We start from the raw sequence: 19,648 nt of genomic DNA, 5'->3' as shown, positions 1-19,648 counted from the left end.
CCATAGTTATCAATATCTCAATTTCCACAAAATTCACTCTTTGCAACTTCATCTCTTTCTCCATATCTATCGAATAATCCTCTTCTTTCGATTTCCCTACCTGTAGCTTATTCTCATTCGCCATCATGGTCAATAGCTCATATATTTGTATATATTTCCCTATCTGTAGCTTATTCCCTTTCTCCATAGTTATTAATTTTGAAATTTCCATCATATTCTGTATCTGTCGCTCACTCTCTTACACCATATCTATCAATTTTTGCATTTCCATTAAATTCTCTACCTGTACCTTACTCTCTTTCTCCAATTCTATCACATTCTTCCTTCCCATACAATCTTCTGTCTATTGCTTATTCCCTTGCACCATATCTATCAATTATTGACGTCTGATCAAATTCTCTATCTGTGGCTTATTCTCTTTCTCCATATCTAGCAACTTCTCTATTTCCATCAAACTCTCTACGTGCAACTTATTCTCTTACTCCATATCAATCAAATAATCCTTTTCTATCAATTTCTCTATCTGTAGCTTATTTTCTTTCCCCATAGTTATCAATTTCAACATTTCCCACATATTCTGTATCTGTAGCTCACTCTCTTACACCGTATCTATCAATTTTTCAATTTCAATCAAATTCCGTATCTGTGTTTCACTCTCTTTCTCCATAACTATCAGAGAATCCTTTTCTATCAAGTTCCCCATCTGAAGCTTATTGTCGTCCTCCATAGATATCAATATCTCAATTTGCAAAAAAATTCTCTCTCTGCAACTTAATCTCTTTCTCCATATCTATCAAATAATACTTTTCTTTCTAATTCCCTACCTGTAGCTTTTTCACATTCTCCATCGTTGCCAATATCTCTATTTGCAAAAAATTCTCCGTCTGTAGTTTATTCACTTTCTCCATAGTTATCAATGTCAACATTTCCATCATATTTTGTATGTCGCTCTAACAATTTTTGCATTTCCATGAAATTTTCACCTGTACCTTACTCTCTTTCTCCAAATCTATCAATTTCTCCATTCCCACCAATTTTTCTGTCCATTGCATTTCCCATTTCACCATATCTATCAATTATTGAATTTCGTTCTAATTTTCTATCTGTGGCTTATTCTCCTTCTCCATATCTATCAACTTCTCTATTTCCATGAAACTCTCCACCTGCCACTGTTTCTCTTTCTCCATATCTATGAAGTCATCCTTTTATATCAATTTCCCTAACTGAAGCTTATTCTCGTTTTCCATAGTTATCAAAATCTCCATTTAAACAATATTCTCAATGTTGATCTCTTTCTTCATATCTATTGAATCATCCTTTTCTACTAGTTTCCCTATCTCAAGCTCTTGCTTGTACTCCATAGTTATCAATGTCTCAAGTTCCAGAAAATTCTTTATCTGCAGCTTAAACTCTTTCTCCATAGTTATCAATTTCTACATTTCCATCATATTTTGTATCTGGAGCTGAATATCTTACACCATATCTAAGAATTTATGTATTTCCATTAAATTCCGTACCTGTGGTTCACTCCCTTTCTCGATAACAATCAAATAATCATTTTCTGTCAATTTCTCCATCTGAAGCTTATGCTTGTACTCCATAGTTATCAATATATCAATTTCTGGAAAATTCTCTATCTGCAGCTTATACTGTTTCTCCATAGTTATCAGTTTCTACATTTCCCACATATTCTGTATCTGTAGCTCACTCTCTTGCAACATATCAATCAATTTTTGCATTTCCATTAAATTCCCTATCTGTGGTTCATTCTCTTTCTCCATCACAATCAAATAATCATGTTCTATCAATTTCCCTATCTGAAGCTTATTCTCGTTCTCAATAGTTATCAAAATCTCAATTTCCACAAAACTCTCTATCTGCAACTTAATCTCTTTCTCCATATCTATCGATTAATCCTGTTTTTCAATTTCCCTGCCTGAAGCTTATTCTCATGATCCATCATTGTCAATATCTCTATTTCCAAAAGTTTCTCTATCTGTAGCTTAATCTCTTTCTCCATTCCATCATATTCTACCTCTGTTGCTGCTCTCTTACACCATATCTAACAATTTTTGCATTTCCATTAAATTCTCTAACTGTATCTTACTCTCTTTCCTCAAATCTATCAAATTCACCGTCCCCATCAAATTTTCAGTCTATTGCTTTTTCCCTTTCACCATATGATTCCATTATTGAATTTCGATCAAATTCTCCACCTGTGGCTTATTCTCTTTCACCATATCTGGCAGCTTTTATTTTTCCATCAAACTCTCTTCCTGCACTTGATTCTCCTTCTCCATATCTATCAAATAATCATTTTCTATCAATTTCCCTCTCTGAAGCTTATTCTCGCTCCCCATAGTTGTCAATTTCTACAGTTCCCACATATTCTGTATCTGTAGCTCACTCTCTTGCAACATATCTAACAATTGATGCATTTCCATGAAATTCCATATCTGTGGTTCACTCCCTTTCACCATATTAATCAAATAATCATTTTCTATCAATTTCCATATCTGAAGCCTATTGCCGTTCTCCATGGTTGTTAATATCTCAATTTCACCACAATTCTCTATCTACAACTAAACATCTTTCCCCATATCTATTGAATAATCGTTTTCTCTCAATTTCCTTACCTGTCAATTATTCATGAGACTAATATCTCAGTTTCCTCAAAATTCTTTAGGTGCAACTTATTCTCTTTCTCCATATGAATCAAATATTGGTTTTCTGTCAATATTTCTCTGTCTACCTCATTCCCTTTCTCCATAGTGATCAATTTCTACACTTTCATCATATTCTGTATCTGCAGCGTACTGTCTTACACAATATCTAACAGTTTTTGCATTTCCTGCAAATTCCATATCTGTGGTTTCTCTTTCTCCATAACAGTCAAATAATCCTTTTCTATCAATTTCCATATCTGAAGCCTATTCTTCTTCTCCATGGTTGTCAATATCTCAGTTTCCTCAAAATTCTTTATATGCAACTTATTCTCTTTCTCCATATCTATCAAATAACCCTTTTTATATCAATTTCCCTATCTGAAGCTTATGCGCGATCTCCTTAGTTATCAATAGCTCAATTTCTACAAAAGTCTCTATCTGCAAATTATTTTCTTTCTCCATGTCAATCAAAAAATCATTTTCTATCAATTCCTCTATCTGTACTTTATTCCCTCTCTCCATATTTAGCAATTTCTACATTTCCATCATATTCTGTGATTGTCGCTCACTCAATTTTTGCATTTCCATTAAATTCCGTATCTGTGGTTCACTCCCTTTCACCATATCAATCAAATAATCATTTTGTATCAATTTCCATATCTGAAGCCTATTCTTTTTCTCCATGGTTGTCCATATTTCAATTTCAACACAATTCTATGTCTGCAACTAAAAATCTTTGTCAATATCTATCGAATAATCATTTTCTTTCAATTTGCTGACCTGTAGATTATTCATGAGAATAACATCTCAGTTTCCTCAATTCTTTCAGTGCAACTTATTCTCTTTCTCCATATGAATCAAATATTCAGTTTCTGTCAATATTTCTATGTCTAGCTTAATCCCTTTCTCCATAGTGATCAATTTCTACACTTTCATCATATTCTGTATCTGTAGCTCACTCTCTGACTCCATATCTATCAAATAATCATTTTCTATCAATTTCCCTATCTACAGCATTTTCCGATTCTCCATATTTCACAATTTCTACATTTCCATCATATTCTATATCTGTAGCTCAGTCTCTTTTATCATATGTAACAATTTTTGCATTTCCATCAAATTCCATATCTGTGGTTCACTCTCTTTCTCCATAACAGTCAAATAATCATTTTCTATCAATTTCCATATCTGAAGCCTATTCCCGTTCTCCATGGTTGTCATTATGTCAATTTCAACACAATTCTCTAACTGCAACTAAGAATCTTTGTCCATATCTATTGAATAATCATTTTCTTTCAATTTCCCTAACTGTAGATTATTCTCATTCTCCAAAGTGATCAATTTCTACATTTCCATCATATTCTGTACCTGTGGCTCACTCTCTGACTCCATACCTATCAAATAATCCTTTTCCATCAGTTTCCCTATCTGAAGCTTATTTTCCTTCTCCATAGATATCAATATCTCTACTTCCAGAAAATTCTCTACCTGCAACATAAACTTTTTCTCCATATCTATCAAATAATCCTTTTTTATCAATTTCCCTACCTGGAGCTCACACTCATTCTCCATAGTTATTAATATCTGAATTTCCACAAAAGTCTCTATCTGCAGATTATTCTCTTTCTCCATTTCAATCAAAAAATCCTTTTCTATCAATTCCTCTACCTGTAGCTTATTCCCTTTCTCCATAATTAGCAATTTCTACATTTCCATCATATTCTGTATCTGTCGCTCAGTCTCTTTCACCACATCTAACAATTTTTGCATTTCCATCAAATTCTATATCTGTGGTTCACCCTCTTTCTCTACAACAATGAAATAATCATTTTCTATCAGTTCCCATATCTGAAGCCTATTCTTGTTCACCATGGTTGTCAATATCTCAATTTCAACACAATTCTTTATCTGAAACTAAAAATCTTTCCCATATTTATTGAATAATCGTTTTCTTTCAATTTCCCTACCAGTAGATTATTTTCTTTCTCCATCGTGATCAATTTCTACATTTCAATCATATTCCGTATCTGTAGCTCAGTCTCTTTCACCATATCTAACAATTTTTGCATTTCGACCAAATTCCATATCTGTAGCTCACTCTCTGACTCCATGTCTATCAAAAAATCCTTTTCTATCAATTATCCTATCTGAAGCTTATTTTCCTTCTCCATAGATATCAATATCTCAACTTTCAGTAAATTCTCTATCTACAACATATTCTCTTTCTCCGTACCTATCAAAGAATCCTTTTCTATCAATTTCCCTATCTGAAGCATACGCTCGTTCTCCATAGTTATTAATATGTCACCTTCCAGAAAATTCTCTATCTGCAAATTATTCTTTTTCTCCATGTCAACCAACAAATCCTTTTCTATGAATTCCTCTATCTGCAGCTTATTCTCTTACTCCATATTTAGCAATTGCTACATTATTTGATAGATATGGAGAAAGAGAAGATGTTGTAGATAGAGCATTTTCTGGAAGTTGAGATATTGATATCTATGGAGAAGGAAAATTAGCTTCAGATAGGGAAGTTGATAGAAAAACTTTATTTGATAGATATGGAGTCAGAGAGTGAGCTACAGATACAGAATATGATGAAAGTTTAGAAATCTATCACTATGGAGAAAGGCAGTCAGCTAGACATATAAATATTGACAGAAAAGGAATATTTGTTTCATCTGGAGAAAGAGAATATGTTGCACCTAAAGAATTTTGAGGCAATTGAAATATTGACAACCATGGAGAACGGAAATAGGCTTCAGATATGGAAATGGAGAGAAAATGATTATTTGATTGTCATGGAGAATTAGAGCGAACCACGGATATGGAATTTGATGCAAATGCAAAAATTGTTAGATATGGTGAAAGAGACTGAGCTACAGATACAGAATATGATGGAAATGTAGAAATTGATCACTATGGAGAATGAGAATAATCGACAGGTAGGGAAATTGTAAGAAAACGCTTATTCGATAGATATGGACAGTGATTTTTGGTTGCAGGTAGAGAATTGCATTGAAATTGAGATATTGACAACCATGGTGAACGTGAATACCCTTCAGATATGGAAATTGATAGAAAATGATTATTTGATTGATATGGTGAAAGGGAGTGAAACACAGATACGGAATTTAATGGAAATGCAAATATTGTTAGATATGGTGTAAGAGAGTGAGCGACAGATGCAGAATATGAAGGAAATGTAGAAATTGCTAATTATGAAGAAAGGGAATAAGCTACAGATAGAGTTATTGCTAGAAAAGAATTTTTTGATTCACAAGGAGAAAGAGAATAATTTGCACATAGTGACTTTTGTGGAAATTGAGCTATTCATAACTATGGAGAATGAGCGTAAGCTTTAGATAGGGAAATTGACAGAAAAGGGTTATTTGAGAGATATGGAGAAAGAGAATATGTTGTAGATAGAGAATTTTCTGCCAATTGAGATATTGATATCTATGGACAAGGAGAATAAGCTTCAGATAGGAAAATTGATAGAAAAGGATTATTTGATTGATATGGGGTCAGAGAGTGAGCGACAGATACAGAATATGAAGGAAATGTAGAAATTGCTTAATATGGAGAAAGGGAATAAACTACACATATAGGACTTGCTATAAAAGAATTTTTTGATTCACAAGGAGAAAGAGAATAATTTGCAGATAGAGACTTTTGTGGAAATTCAATCTGCAAATTATTATTTTTCTCCATGTGAATCAAAAAATTCTTTTGTAGCAATTCCTATCTCTGTAGTTTATTCCCTTTCTCCATATTAAGCAATTTCTATATTTCCTCCATATTCTGTATCTGTCGTTCACTCTCTTACACCATATCTAACAATTTTTGCATTACCATTAAATTCCATATCTGTGGTTCACTCCCTTTCACCATATCAGTCAAATAATCCTTTTCTATTTCCATATCTGAAGCCTATTCTCGTTCTCCATGGTTGCCAATATCTCAATTTCAACACAGTTCTCTATTTGCAACCAAAAAATCTTTGTTCATATCTATCAAATAATCGTTTTCTTTCAATTTCCCTACCTGCTGATTATTGTCATTCTCCATAGTGATCAATTTCTACATTTCCATCATATTCTATATGTGTAGCTCAGTCTCTTACACCATATTAAACTATTTTTGCATTTCCAGCAAATTCAATATCTGTGGTTCACTTTCTTTCTCCATAACGGTCAAATAATCCTTTTCAATCAATTTCCATATCTGAAGACAATTCCCGTTCTCCATGGTTGTCAATATCTCAATTTCCTCAAAATTCTTTAGGTGCAACTTATTCTCTTTCTGCATATCAAACAAATATTCCTTTTCTGTCAATATTTCTATTTCTAGCTGATTCCCTTTCTCTATAGTGATCAATTTCTGCACTTTCCTCATATTCTGTGTCTGTAGCTCACTCTCTGACTCCATATCTATCAAATAATCCTTTTCTATCAATTTCCCTATCTGAAGCTTATTTTCCTTCTCCATAGATATCAATACCTCACCTTCCAGAAAATTCCCTATCTACAACAGATTCTCTTTCTTCATAGCTATCAAATAATGCTTTTCTATCCATGTCCCTATCTGAAGCTTACGCTCGTTCTCCATAGATATTAACTTCTCAATTTCCACAAACGTCTCTTTGCAGATAGAGGCTTTTGTGGAAATTGAGCTGTTCGTAACTGTGGAGAACGAGCGTAAGCTTCAGATAGGGACATTGATAGAAAAGTGTTATTTGATAGATATGTAGAAAGAGAATATGTTGTAGATAGAGAATTTTCTGGAAGGTGAGATATTGATATCTATGGAGAAGGAAAATACGCTTCAAATAGGGAAATTGATAGAACAGGTTTATTTGATAGATATGGAGTCAGAGAGTGAGCTACAGATACAGAATATGATGAAACTGTAGAAATTGATCACTATGGAGAAAGGGAATCAGCTAGACATAAAAATATTGACAGAAAAGGAATATTCGTTTGAGAAGGGGAAAGAGAATAAGTTGCAACTAAAGAATTTTGAGGAAACTGAGGTATTGAGAGCCATGGAGAATGAGAAAAGTCTTCAGATATGGAAATTGATAGAAAATGATAATATTATTATGGAGAAAGAGAGTGAAGCACAGATATGGAATTTGATGGAAATGTGAAAATTGTTAGATATGGTGAAAGAGACTGAGCTACAGATACAGAATATGATGGAAATGTAGAAACTGATCACTATGGAGAATGAGAATAATCTGCAGGTAGGGAAATTGTAAGAAAATGATTATTCGATAGAAATGGACAATGGTTTTTAGTTGCAGATAGAGATTGAAATTGAGATATTGACAACCATGGAGAATGAGAATAGGCTTCAGATATGAAAATTGATAGAAAATTATTATTTGATTGATATGGTGAAAGGGAGTGAACCACAGATATGGAATTTAATGGAAATGCAAAAATTATTAGATATGGTGTAAGAGAGTGAGCGACAGATACAGAATATGATAGAAATGTAGAAATTGCTAAATATGGAGAAAGGGAATAAGCTTCAGATAGAGTTATTGATAGAAAAGGATTTTTTGATTGACATGGAGAAAGTGAATTTGCCTATAGAGACTTTTGTGGAAATTGAGCTGTTCATAACTATGGAGAACGAGCATAAGCTTCATATCTGGGAAATTGATAGGAAAGGGTTATTTGATAGATATGGAGAAAGAGAATATGTTGTAGATGGAGAATTTCATGGAAATTGAGATATTGATGTCTATGGAAAAGGAGAATAAGCTTCAGATATGAAAATTGATAGCAAAGCATTATTTGAAAGGTGTGGAGTCAGAGAGTGAGCTACAGATAAAGAATATGATGAAAGTGTAGAAATTGATCACTCTGGAGAAAGGGAATAAGTTAGATATAGAAATATTGACAAAAAAGGAATATTTGAATTATATGGAGAGAGAGAATCAGTTGCAGCTAAAGAATTTTGAGGAAACTGAGATAATGAAAACTATGAGTAACGAGAAAAGTCTTCAGATATGGAAATTGATAGAAAAGGAGATTTTGACTGTTATGGAGAAAGAAAGTGAACCACAGATATGAAATTTGCTGCAAATGCAAGCATTGTTATATTTGGTGTAAGACAGTGAGCTACAGATACAGTATATGTTGGAAATGTGGAAATTGAGAACTATGGGTAACGAGAATGAGCTTCAGATAGTGGACTTGAAAGAAAAGGATTAATCGATAGATGTGGAGAAAGCAATTGATTTGCAGGTGGAATATTTTGTGGATATATAGTAAGAAAGTGAACCATAGATACAGAATTTAATTGGAATGCGAAAATTGTTTGATATGGTGTAAGAGAGTGAGGGACAGATACAGAATATGATTGAAATGTAGAAATTGATCACTATAGAGAATGAGAATAATCTGCAGGTGGGGAAATTTGATTGTTATATGGAGAAAGAGAGTGAACCACAGATACGGAAATTGATGGAAATGTGAAAATTGTTAGATCTGGTGAAAGAGAGTGAGCGACAGATACAGAATATGAAGGAAATGTAGAAAGTGCTAAATGTGGAAAAAGGGAATAAACTGCAGAGAGAGAAATGGGTAGAAAAAGATTTTTTGATTGACATGGAGAAAGAATAATTTGCAGATGGAGACTTTTGTGGAAACTGAGCTATTCATAACTGTGGAGAACGATCGTAAGCTTCAGATAGGGAATGTGATAGGAAAGGGTTATTTGACAGATATGGAGAAAGAGAATATGTTGTAGATGGAGAATTCCTGGAAATTGAGATATTAAAAACTATGGAGAAGGAGAATAAGCTTCAGTTAGGTAAATTGATAGAGAAGGCTTATTAGATAGATATGGAGTCAGAGTGAGCTGCAGATACAGAATATGATGAAAATGTAGAAATTGATCACCCTGGAGAAAGGGAATAAGTTAGATATAGAAAAATTGACAGAAAAGGAATATTTGATTCCTATGGAGAAAGAGAATAAGTTGCAATTAAAGAATTTTGAGGAAACTGAAATATTGAAAACTATGGGGAACGAGAAACGTCTTCAGATACGGAAATTGATAGAAAAGGAATATTTGACTGTTATGGAGAACGGAAGTGAACCACAGATATGGAATTTGCTGCAAATGCAAGCATTGTTAGATATGGTGTAAGAGAGTGAGCGACAGATACAGAATATGATAGAAATGTAGTAATTGATAAATATTGAGAAAGAGAATAAGCTACAGATAGAGGAATTGATAGTAAAGGATTATTTGATAGATATGTAGAAAGAGAAAATGTTGTAGATAGAGAATTTTCTGGAAGGTGAGATATTGATATCTATGGAGAAGGAAAATAAGCTTCAAATAGGGAAATTGATAGAAAAGGATTATTTGATAGATATGGAGTCAGAGTGAGCTACAGACACAGAATATGATGAAAGTATAGAAATTTATTCCTGTGGGGAAAGGGAATCAGCTAGACACAGAAATATTGACTGAAAAGGGATATTTGATTCATATGGAGAAAGAGAATAAGATGGAAATATGATGGAAATGTAGAAATTGATAACTATAGGGAACCTGAATGTGCTTCAGATAGGGAAAGTGAAAGAAATGATTAATTGATAGATGTGGAGAAAGCGATTGAGCTGCACATAACGTTGGAGAACGAGAATAAGCTGCAGATAGGTAAATTGATAGAAAAGGATTTTTTGATAGATATGGAGTCAGCTAGTGAGCTACAGATGCAGAATATGATGAAGGTGTAGAAATTGATCACTCTGGAGAAAGGGAATAAGCTAGACAAAGAAATATTGTCAAAAAAGGAACATTTGATCATATGGAGAAAGAGAATAAGTTGCAACTAAAGAATTTTGAGGAAACTGAGATATTGAAAACTATGAGGAACGAGAAAAATCTTCTGATATGGAAATTGATAGAAAAGGAATATTTGACTGTTATGGAGAAAGAAAGTGAACCACAGATATGGAATTTGCTGGAAATGCAAAAATTGTTAGATGTGGTGTAAGACAGTGAGCTACAGATACAGAATGTCTGGGAAATGTAGAAATTGATAACGATGGGGAACGAGAATGAGCTTTAGCTAGTGAAATTGAAAGAAAAGGATTAATCGATAGATATGGAGATAGCATTTGATTTGCAGGTGGAATATTTTGTGGACATGGAGTAAGAGAGTGAACCACAGATTCAGAAATTAATTGGAATGCAAAAATTGTTAAATATGGTGTAAGAGAGTGAGGGACAGATACAGAATATGATTGAAATGTAGTAATTGCTAACTTTTGAGAAAGAGAATAAGCTACAGATAGAGGAATTGATAGAAAAGGATTTTTTGGTTGACACGGAGAAAGGGAATATGTTGTAGATAGAGAATTTTCTGGAAGGTGAGATATTGATATTATGGTGAAGGAAACTAAGCTTCAAATAAGGAAATTGATACAAAAAGATTATTTGATAGAAATGGAGTCAGAGAGTGACCTCCAGATGCAGAATATGATGAAAGTGTAGAAATTGATTACTATGGAGAAAGGGAAGCAGCTAGACATAGAAATATTGACAGAAAAGGAATATATGTTTGATATGGAGAAAGAGAATAAGTTGCACCTAAAGAATTTTGAGGAAATTGAGATAATGACAACCATGGAGAATGGGAATAGGGTTCAGATATAGAAATTGATAGAAAATGATAATTTGATTGTTGTGGAGAAAGAGAGTGAACCACAGATGTGGAATTTGATGGAAATGCGAAAATTGTTGTATATGATGAAAGGGACTGAGATACAGATACAAATTATGATGGAAATGTAAAAATTGATCAGTGTGCAGAATGAGAACAATCTGCAGGTAGGTACATTGAAAGAAAACGATTATTCGATAGGAATGGACAAAGATTTTTTAGTTGCAGATAGAGAATTGTGTTGGTTTGAGATAATGACAACCATGGAGAATGATATTAGGCTTCAGATATGAAAATTGATAGATAATGCTTATTTGTTTGATATGGTGAAAGGAATTGAACCACAGATACAGAATTTAATAGAAATGCAAATATTGTTAGATATGGTGTAAGAGAGTGAGTGACAGATACAGAATATGAAGGAAATGTAGAAATTGCTGAATATGGGGAAAGGGAATAAACCACAGATAGAGGAATTGCGAGAAAAGGATTCTTTGATTCACAAGGAGAAAGAGCATAATTTGCAAATAGAGACTTTTGTGGAAATTGAGCTATTCATAACTATGGAGAACGAGCGTAAGCCTCAAATAGGGACATTGATAGAAAAGAGATATTTGATAGATATGGAGAAAGAGAATAGGTTGTAGTCAGAGAATTTATGGAAATTGAGATATTGATATCTATCGAGAAGGAGAATAAGCTTCAGATAGGAAAACTGATAGAAAAGCATTATTTGATAGATATGGAGTCAGAGAACGAGCTACAGATACAGAATATGTGGGAAATGTAGAAATTGATAACAATGGGGAACGAGAATGAGCTTCAGATAGTGAAATTGAAAGAACAGGATTAATCGATAGATATGGAGAAAGCAATTGATTTGCAGGAGGAATATTTTGTGGACATAGAGTAAGAGAGTGAACCACAGATACAGAATTGAATTGGAATTCAAAAATTTTTAAATATAGTGTAAGACAGTGCACTACAGATACAGAATATGATTGAAATGTAGTAGTTGCTAACTTTTGAGAAACAAAATAAGCTATAGATAGAGGAATTGATAGAAAATGATTTTTTGGTTGACATGGAGAAAGAGAATAATTTGCAGATAGAGACTTTAGTGGAAATTGAGAAGTTAATAAATATGGAGAACGAGAATAATCTTCAGATAGGTAAATTGATAGAAAGGATTATTTGATAGAAATGGAGAAAGAGAATATGTTGTAGATAGAGAATTTTCTGGAAGGTGAGATATTGACGTCTATGGAGAAGGAAACTAAGCTTCAAATAGGCAAATTGATAGAAAAGGATGACTTGATAGATATGGAGTCAGAGAGAGAGCTCCAGATGCAGAACATGATGAAAGTGTAGAAATTGATCACTATGGAGAAAGGGAATCAGCTAGACATAGAAATATTGACAGAAAAGGAATATTTGTTTGATATGGAGAGGGGGATAAGTTGCCCCTAAAGAATTTTGAGGAAATTGAGATATTGACAACCATGTAGAACGGGAATAGCCATCGGATATAGAGATTGATAGAAAATGATAATTTGATTATTGTGGAGAAAGAAAGTGAATCACAGATGTGGAATTTGATGGAAATGCGAAACTTGTTGGATATGGTGAATGAGACTTAGCTACAGATACAGAATATGATGGAATTGTAGAAATTGCTAAATATGGTAAAAGGGAATAAACTACAGACCCTGACACCAGACCCCGACTCCTCCAGACTCTGACTCCAGACCCCGATTCCATACCCCGACTACAGACCCCAACTCCAGACACCGATTCCAGACTCCGATTCCAGACCATGACACCAGATCCTGACTCTTCCAGACCCCGACTCCAGACCCCGACACCTCCAGACCGTGACTCCAGAGCCTGACACCAGACCCCGAATCCTCCGGACACCGACTGCAGACCCCAACTGCAGACCCCGACTGCAGACCCTGACTGCAGACCCCGACTGCAGACCCCGACTCCAGACCCCGACTCCAGACCCCGACTGCAGACCCGGACTCCAGACCCGGACTTCAGACCCCGACTCCAGACCTCGAGTCCAGACCCCGACACCAGACCTCGACTCCTCCAGGCCCCGACTCCAGACACTGACACCAGACCTCGACTCCTCCAGGCCCCGACTCCAGACACTGACACCAGACCTCGACTCCTCCAGACACCGGCTCCAGACCCCGACTCCAGAAACCGAAACCAGACCCCGACTCCAGTCCCCGATTCCAGACCCAGACTCCAGACACTGACAGCGGACCCCGACTCCGCCAGGCACCGACTCCAGACCCCGACTCCAGACCCCGACTCCAGACCCCGACTCCAGACCCCGACTCCAGACCCCGACTCCAGACCCCGACTCCAGACCCTGATACAAGATCTCGACACCCCAGGCCCCGACTCCAGACCCCGACTGCAGACACCGACTCCACTCACCGACTCCAGTCTCCGACTTCAGACCCCCACTCCAGACGCTGACTCCAGACCGCGAATTCAGACCCCAACAGAAGATCTTGACTCCCCCAGACCCGGACTCCAAGCCCCAACTCCAGACCCCGACTGCAGTCATCGACTCCAGACCCTGACTCCAGACCCGACTCCCGACCCCGACGACTCCAGACTCCGACTCCAGACTCCGACTCCAGACTCCGACTCCAGACTCCGACCCAGACCCCGACTCCAGACCCCGACACCAGACCCCGACTCCTCCAGACTCCGACTCCAGACTCTGACCCAGACCCCGACTCCAGACCCCGACACCAGAACTCGACTACTCCGGACCCCGACTCCATACCCCGACTCCAGACCCCAACTCCAGACACCGATTCTAGCCTCCGATTCCAGACGCTGACACCAGACCTCAACTCCTCCAGAACCCGAATCCTGCAGACCCTGACTCCAGACCCCGACTCCATACCCCGACTCCAGACCCCGACTCCAGACCCCGACTCCAGACCCCGACTCCAGACCCCGACTCCAGACCTCGACTCCAGACCCCGACTCCAGAACTTGACTGCAGGCCCCGACTCCAGACCCCGACTCCAGACCCCGACTCCTCCAGACCCCGACTCCTCCAGACCCCGACTCCACGCCCCGACTTCAGACCCCGACTCCAGACCTTGACTCCAGGCCCCGACTCCAGACCCCGACTCCAAACCCCGACTCCAGATCCCGACTCCTCCAGACCCTGACTCCAGGCCCCGACCCCAGACCCCGACTCCAGACCCCAACTCCAGATCCTGACTCCAGACCCCGATTCCTCCAGTCCCCGACTCCATATCCCGACTCCATATCTCGACTCCATATCCCGACTCCATACCCCGACTCCATACCACGACTCCATACCACGACTCCATACCCCGACTCCAGACCCTGACACCAGACCCCGACCCCGACTCCAGACCCTGACACCAGACCCCGACCCCGACTCCAGACCCTGACTCCAGACCCCGACTCCTCCAGACCCCGACCAGACCCCGAATCCAGACCTTGACTCCAGACCCCGACACCAGATCGCGACTCCTCCAGGCCCCGACTCCAGACCCTGACTCCAGACCCCGACTCCTCCAGACCCCGACCAGACCCCGAATCCAGACCTTGACTCCAGACCCCGACACCAGATCGCGACTCCTCCAGGCCCCGACTCCAGACCCCGACATCAGACCTCGACTCTTCCAGACCCCGACGCCATAGCCCGACTCCAGACCCTGACTCCAGACCCCGACTTCAGACACCGATTCCGGCCTCCGATTCCAGACCCTGACACCAGACCCCGACTCCTCCAGACCCCGACTCCACGCCCCGACTTCAGACCCCAACTCCAGACCTTGACTCCAGGCCCCGACTCCAGACCCAGACTCCAAACCCCGACTCCAGATCCCGACTCCTCCAGACCCTGACTCCAGACCCCGACCCCAGACCCCGACCCCAGACCCCGACTCCAGATCCCGACTCCAGATCCTGACTCCAGACCCCGATTCCTCCAGTCCCCGACTCCATATCCCGACTCCATATCTCGACTCCATATCCCGACTCCATACCCCGACTCCATACCCCGACTCCATACCCCGACTCCAGACACCGACTCCAGACACCAATTCCAGCTTCCAACTCCAGACCCAGACACCAGACCCCGACCCCGACTCCAGACCCTGACTCCAGACCCCGACTCCTCCAGACCCCGACCAGACCCCGAATCCAGACCTTGACTCCAGACCCCGACACCAGATCGCGACTCCTCCAGGCCCCGACTCCAGACCCTGACTCCAGACCCCGACTCCTCCAGACCCCGACCAGACCCCGAATCCAGACCTTGACTCCAGACCCCGACACCAGATCACGACTCCTCCAGGCCCCGACTCCAGACCCCGACATCAGACCTCGACTCTTCCAGACCCCGACGCCATAGCCCGACTCCAGACCCCGACTCCAGACCCCGACTTCAGACACCGATTCCGGCCTCCGATTCCAGACCCTGACACCAGACCCCGACTCCTCCAGACCCTGACTCCAGACCTCGACTCCTCCAGGCCCCGATACCAGACCCCGACTCCGGACCCTGACACCAGACCTCGACTCTTCCAGACCCCGACTCTATACCCCGACTACAGACACCGATTCCAGCCTCCGATTTCAGACCCTGACACCAGATTCTGACACCTCCAGGGCCTGACTCCATACCCCGACTCCATACCCCGACCCCATGCCACGACTCCATACCCCGACTCCAGACACCGACTCCAGACACCGATTCCAGCTTCCGACTCCAGACCCTGACACCAGACCCCGAATCCTCCAGACCCCGACTGTAGACCCTGACTCCAGACCTCGACTCCTCCTGACCCTGACTCCAGACCCCGACTAGACCCCAAATCCAGACCTTGACTCCAGACCCCATTCCAGACCCAGACACCAGACCGCGACTCCTCCAGGCCCCGACACCAGACCTCGACACTTCCAGACCCCGACTCCATACCCCGACTCCATACCCCGACTCCAGACCCCGACTCCAGACACCGATTCCAGCCTCCGATTCCAGACCCTGACACCAGTCACTGACAGCGGACCGCGACTCCGCCAGGCACTGACTCCAGACCCCGACTCCAGACCCCGAATCCAGACCCCGACACAAGATCTCGACTCCCCCGGGCCCCGACTCCAGACCCCGACTCCAGACACCGACTCCACTCACCGACTTCAGTCCCCGACTCCAGACCCCCACTCCAGACGCTGACTCCAGACTGCGACTCCAGACCCCGACTCCAGACCCTGACTCCAGACCCCGACACAAGATCTCGACCCCCCGGGCCCCGACTCCAGACTCCGACTCCAGACGCTGACTCCAGACCGCGAATCCAGACCCCGACACAAGATCTCGACTCCCCCAGGCCACGACTCCAGGCCCCAACTCCAGACCCCGACTGCAGTCATCGACTCCAGACCCCGACTCCAGACCCCAACGACTCCAGACTCCGACTCCAGACTCCGAACCAGACTCCGACCCAGACCCCGACTCCAGACCCCGACACCAGGACTCGACTACTCCAGACCCTGACTCCATACCCCGACACCAGACCTCGACTCTTCCAGACCCCAACTCCATACCCCGACTCCAGACACCGATTCTAGCCTCCGATTCCAGAAGCTGACACCAGACCCCAACTCCTCCAGACCCCGACACCAGACCCCGAATCCTCTGGACCCCGACTCCAGACCCCGACTGCAGACCCCGACTCCAGACCCGGACTCCAGACCCGGACTCCAGACCCCGACTCCAGACCCCGAGTCCAGACCCCGACACCAGACCTTGACTCCTCCAGGCCCCGACTCCCGACCCTGACACCAGACCCTGACTCCTCCAGACTCTGACTCCAGACCCTGAGTCCAGACCCCGAAACGAGACCTTGACTACTCCATACCCCGACTCCATACCCCGACTCCATACCCCGACTCCATACCCCGACTCCAGACACCGACTCCAGACACCGATTCCAGCCTCCGATTCCAGACCATGACACCAGATCCCGACTCTTCTAGACCCCAACTCCAGACCCCGACACCTCCAGACCCTGACTCCAGAGCCTGACTCCAGATCCAGACTCCAGACCCCGACTCCAGACCCCGACTTCAGACCCCGACTCCAGACCCCGACTCCAGACCCCGACTCCAGACCCCGACTCCAGACCCCGACTCCAGACCCCGACTCCAGACCCCGACTCCAGACCCCGACTCCAGACCCCGACTCCAGACCCCGACTCCAGACCCCGACTCCAGACCCCGACTCCAGACCCCGATACAAGATCTCGACACCCCAGACCCCGACTCCAGACCCCGACTGCAGACACCGACTCCACTCACCGACTCCAGTCTCCGACTTCAGACCCCCACTCCAGACGCTGACTCCAGACCGCGAATTCAGACCCCGACAGAAGATCTTGACTCCCCCAGACCCGGACTCCAAGCCCCAACTCCAGACCCCGACTGCAGTCATCGACTCCAGACCCTGACTCCAGACCCGACTCCCGACCCCGACGACTCCAGACTCCGACTCCAGACTCCGAATCCAGACTCCGAATCCAGACTCCGACCCAGACCCCGACTCCAGACCCCGACACCAGACCCCGACTCCTCCAGACTCCGACTCCAGACTCCGACCCAGACCCCGACTCCAGACCCCGACACCAGAACTCGACTACTCCGGACCCCGACTCCATACCCCGACTCCAGACCCCAAATCCAGACACCGATTCTAGCCTCCGATTCCAGACGCTGACACCAGACCTCAACTCCTCCAGAACCCGAATCCTGCAGACCCTGACTCCAGACCCCGACTCCAGGCCCCGACTCCAGGCCCCGACTCCAGGCCCTGACTGCAGACCCCGACTCCAGACCCCGACTCCAGACCTCGACTCCAGACCCCGAGTCCAGACCCCGACACCAGATCTCGACTCCTCCAGGCCCCGACTCCAGACCCCGACACAAGACCTTGACTACTCTAGACCCCGACTCCATACCCCGACTCCATACCCCGACTCCATACCCCGACTCCAGACCCCGACTCCAGACCCCGACTCCAGACCCCAACTCCAGACACCGATTCTAGTCTCCGATTCCAGACGCTGACACCAGACCTCAACTCCTCCAGAACCCGAATCCTGCAGACCCTGAATCCAGACCCCGACTCCAGGCCCCGACTCCAGGCCCCGACTCCAGGCCCCGACTGCAGACCCCGACTGCAGACCCCGACTCCAGACCCCGACTCCAGACCTCGACTCCAGACCCAGAGTCCAGACCCCGACACCAGACCTCGACTCCTCCAGGCCCCGACTCCAGACCCCGACACAAGACCTTGACTACTCTAGACCCCGACTCCATACCCCGACTCCATACCCCGACTCCAGACCCCGACTCCAGACCACGACTCCAGACTCCGACCCAGACCCCGACTCCAGACCCCGACACCAGACCCCGACTCCTCCAGACTCCGACTCCAGACTCCGACCCAGACCCCGACTCCAGACACCGACACCAGAACTCGACTACTCCGGACCCCGACTCCATACCCCGACTCCGGACCCCAACTCCAGACACCGATTCTAGCCTCCGATTCCAGACGCTGACACCAGACCTCAACTCCTCCAGAACCCGAATCCTGCAGACCCCGACTCCAGACCCCGACTCCAGGCCCCGACTCCAGGCCCCGACTGCAGACCCCGACTCCAGACCCCGACTCCAGACCCCGACTCCAGACCCCGACTCCAGACCTCGACTCCAGACCCCGAGTCCAGACCCCGACACCAGACCTCGACTCCTCCAGGCCCCGACTCCAGACCCTGACACCAGACCCCGACTCCTCCAGACTCTGACGCCAGACCCCGACTCCAGACCCCGACACAAGACCTTGACTACTCTAGACCCCGACTCCAGACCCCGACTCCAGACCCCGACTCCAGACCCCGACTCCAGACCCCGACTCCAGACCCCGACTCCAGACCCCGACTCCAGACCCCGACTCCAGACTCCGACCCAGACCCCGACTCCAGACCCCGACACCAGACCCCGACTCCTCCAGACTCCGACTCCAGACTCCGACCCAGACCCCGACTCCAGACACCGACACCAGAACTCGACTACTCCGGACCCCGACTCCATACCCTGACTCCGGACCCAAACTCCACACACCGATTCTAGCCTCCGATTCCAGACGCTGACACCAGACCTCAACTCCTCCAGAACCCGAATCCTGCAGACCCCGACTCCAGACCCCGACTCC

Source organism: Cetorhinus maximus, chromosome 18 (assembly GCF_964194155.1).
Source record: "Cetorhinus maximus chromosome 18, sCetMax3.hap1.1, whole genome shotgun sequence".
NCBI classification, from domain to species: Eukaryota; Metazoa; Chordata; class Chondrichthyes; order Lamniformes; family Cetorhinidae; genus Cetorhinus; species Cetorhinus maximus.
The sequence above is the reverse complement of the archived record's forward strand: the minus strand, read 5'-3'. Positions refer to the sequence as shown.